General features: G+C 46.1%; 1 pseudogene; it reads left to right on the top strand.

Moving 5' to 3' along the window:
* Positions 1–1,068: 1,068 nt before the first annotated feature.
* LOC137225921 (alpha-globin transcription factor CP2 pseudogene) lies at positions 1,069–2,593 on the top strand (annotated as a pseudogene).
* The last annotated feature ends 856 nt before the right edge of the window (positions 2,594–3,449 follow it).

Here is a 3,449-nt window from a genome sequence, read left to right as displayed (position 1 = left end):
AGATAACTGTCGGGTTCATCATTTTGTGTAAAATATTTCTGTAACACCTAGAACTGAAGGCCATTTTGCAAAAATATGATGCATACGGCTCACTCCTTCACTAGGCATGCAATCCCTTGCCCAAACCCCACTATTGGAACTATATCCAATATCCTGTGATAAACCATAGTGGAAAAGAATATGAAAAAGGATGAATGTGTAACTGAATCACTTTGCTGTATAGCAGAAATTAACACAACATTGTAAACCAACTGTACCTCAATGAAATAAATTTAAAATAAGTAATTAAAATAAAGTTTTCTAGTAGTCACATTAATGGAAATAAAAGGAAGCAGATAGGGTGAAGGAAGAGGGTGCCATGATTGTTTGGTGATGGGGCTGCGGTCGTTGGAGGAGGCTGGTGAGTCTGGGATTCAAGCCAGTGCTGAGTTTTCTCCATCCATGCTTCCAGGCCGTGGGGGGCTGCACAGGTCAGGGAGGCAACTCAGCAGGAACCTGGATTTTGTCCTAAGAGCCATGGGATTGAGAAGGCGTTACCAGAAGTGATCTTGGGACTGACGGGAAGAGAGGCCTGGAGGGGAAAGGAGACCGGTTCCCGAGGGGGAGGGGGTTTCCCGCAGAAAGGGGTGGGGGAAAAGTTGCGAAAGCAGCGTGGGAGCGCAGGGTAGGCAGCGGGTGGCTGCTGCTGGTCTGTTTGGAAAGCAGCGAGTGCCCACCACGAGTTCAAGGGGAGAGCCCAAAGAGTAGAAGTGAGAGGAGTCCAGGGTTGCCTTTGGGCAGTCTGGAAGAGTTAAGCCAGAGGACCCTCGCGCAGCCCCAGAGGGCTGGGGAGGGGGGAGGGGGAGGGATTCTGGAAGTCAGGGCAGCCAAGAGCGAGGAGCATAGGGTGCGGGAGATTAGTTGTGCGGGCAGTGCGGGTGCGGCTTGGGGGCAGCTGGTGAGTATCGCGTGGGAGATCTTGGTTTGGAGTTTTCTACAGTCTTGCAGTCTTGCCCCCGTTGGGTAGACTCACACTACTCGCCTTTGTACTAGAAACGGTGTCTCCTGGGGCAAAAGGAAGGAGCCAGGATGGCATGGGCTCTGAAGCTGCCTCTGACGGATGAGGTGACTGAATCCCGCTGTGCAGGACTCTGATGCTAGATTATCCGGGATCGGCCACAACTGCGTGCTGGTGCCTGTAGCATGAGTGATGTCCTAGCATTGCCCATTTTTAAGCAAGAAGAGTCAAGTTTGCCTCCAGACAATGAGAATAAAATCCTCCCTTTTCAATATGTGCTTTGTGCTGCCACCTCTCCAGCAGTGAAACTCCATGATGAAACCCTGACATATCTCAATCAAGGCCAGTCTTATGAAATCCGAATACTAGACAACAGGAAACTTGGAGAACTACCAGAAATTAATGGCAAATTGGTGAAGAGTGTATTCCATGTTGTGTTCCATGACAGATGGCTACAATACACTGAACATCAGCAGCTGGAAGGCTGGAGGTGGAACCCACCTGGAGATAGCATTCTTGATATCCCAATGTCTGTGGGTATAATCGATCCTAGGGCTAATCCAAACCAACTAAATACAGTGGAGTTCCTGTGGGAACCTGCAAGGAGGACATCTGTGTTTAATCAGGTGCATTGTATTAGCACAGAGTTCACTATGAGGAAACATGGTGGAGAGAAGGGAGTGCCATTTCGAGTACAAATTGATACCTTCATGGAGAATAAGAATGGGGAATATACTGAGCACTTACACTCAGCCAGCTGCCAGATCGAAGCCTTCAAGCCCAAAGGTGCAGACAGAAAACAAAAAACAGACAGGGAGAAAATGGAGAAACAAACGCCTCATGAGAAGGAGAAGTATCAACCTTCCTATGAGACAACTATACTCACAGAGTGTTCTCCATGGCCTGAGATCACGTATGTCAATAATTCCCCATCACCTGGCTTCTACAGTTCCCATAGCAGTCTTTCTCTTGGGGAAGGAAATGGTTCACCAAATCACCAGCCAGTGGCCCCTCCAGTCACAGATAACCTCCTGCCAACAACCACACCTCAGGAGGTTCTGCAGTGGTTGCATCGAAACCGTTTTTCCACATTCACGAGGCTTTTTACAAACTTTTCAGGGGCAGATTTGTTGAAACTAACTAGAGATGATGTGATTCGAATCTGTGGCCCTGCAGATGGAATCAGACTTTTTAATGCATTAAAAGGCCTGATGTGAGCCCAAGTCTAACCATTTATGTTTGTCAGGAACCCTTGCAGCTGGGGGAGCAGCAACAACAGCAGGAGAAGGATGAGGATGGAGACCCAAATACTTTCTTCGTTTACCATACCATCTACCTAGAAGAACTGACAGATGTTGAACTGACAGAAAAAAAATGGCTCAGCTTTTCAGCGTTTCCCCTTGCCAGATCAGCCAGGTCCACAAGCAGGGTCCCACAGGAATCCGTGTGCTCATTAGTGATGAGATGATACAGAGCTTTCAGGAAGAAGCCTGTTTTATTCTGGACACAATGAAAGCAGAAACCAATGATAGCTATCATATCATACTGAAGTAGGTGTGGGGCATTCCATCCTCAGTGGCTGCTTCTGCTTTCACCTATTGGGAACTCCCCTCTTGAAGGGGGTCTCAAATGGAGCTTTGAAGGGCTGCAGGAACCTGACCCATCTGACTGTGTGTGGGCGGGTCCAGGCCTTGGAGGCAGAATCCCAGGCATCTGTGTTGGCCCAAGCTTTTAGGGCACCCACAGATTACTGCCAACATGCATTTCTGCAACTATTTCTTATTTAAAATTTCTGGACCCTATTGTTGATGAATATCAATAGAAACTCCACATCATTTAAGATGTGTGTAGGGCATAATGGTGATGAGAATTGTGTGATGTTTAATGGAAAGATGTTAAATTTTGTGATATGGAGCCATGTAATTTTTTTCTAACATGAAAGCAAACATCTATATTCATAAGACTAGATCCGCAATCTTTTTTGCCTCTGAAAACCTCATCAAAGAGAAATACAGAGAAAGAAGAAAATTCTTCTTTTGATTCCCCTGTAATTCTATGACTAAGAGTAACTTTAGCTAACATTTTTTGCACATTTAGTTGTGCCAGGCAGTGTGATAAATTCTTTAAATGGATTATCTTGTTTAAATCCTCTTAATAGCCCTATGTGAAGTGGGTAATAATGATCCCTAATTGAAGATGAGGAAATGAGACATAGAGTGGCCGAGGAGCTTGCTGAGTAACAGGCAGCTAGCTGCTGTTGACACTGAAATGCAAACCCAGGCAGTCTGGCTCTTATTAACTGCCATTCATGACTGCCACCCTTGCGGTCCTCTGTGCTTGCCATCATTTCTTACTGTGGCTCTTCTGGTGAATTGGATATAACACTAAGCGAGAATGGAGGAATTAACACCAAAAGGGACAAACCATACCTAAATAATGATGAACAAATCAA

The sequence above is a fragment of the Pseudorca crassidens genome, chromosome 6 (genome assembly GCF_039906515.1).
Source record: "Pseudorca crassidens isolate mPseCra1 chromosome 6, mPseCra1.hap1, whole genome shotgun sequence".
Classification (NCBI taxonomy): domain Eukaryota; kingdom Metazoa; phylum Chordata; class Mammalia; order Artiodactyla; family Delphinidae; genus Pseudorca; species Pseudorca crassidens.
The sequence above is the reverse complement of the archived record's forward strand: the minus strand, read 5'-3'. Positions and strand labels throughout refer to the sequence as shown.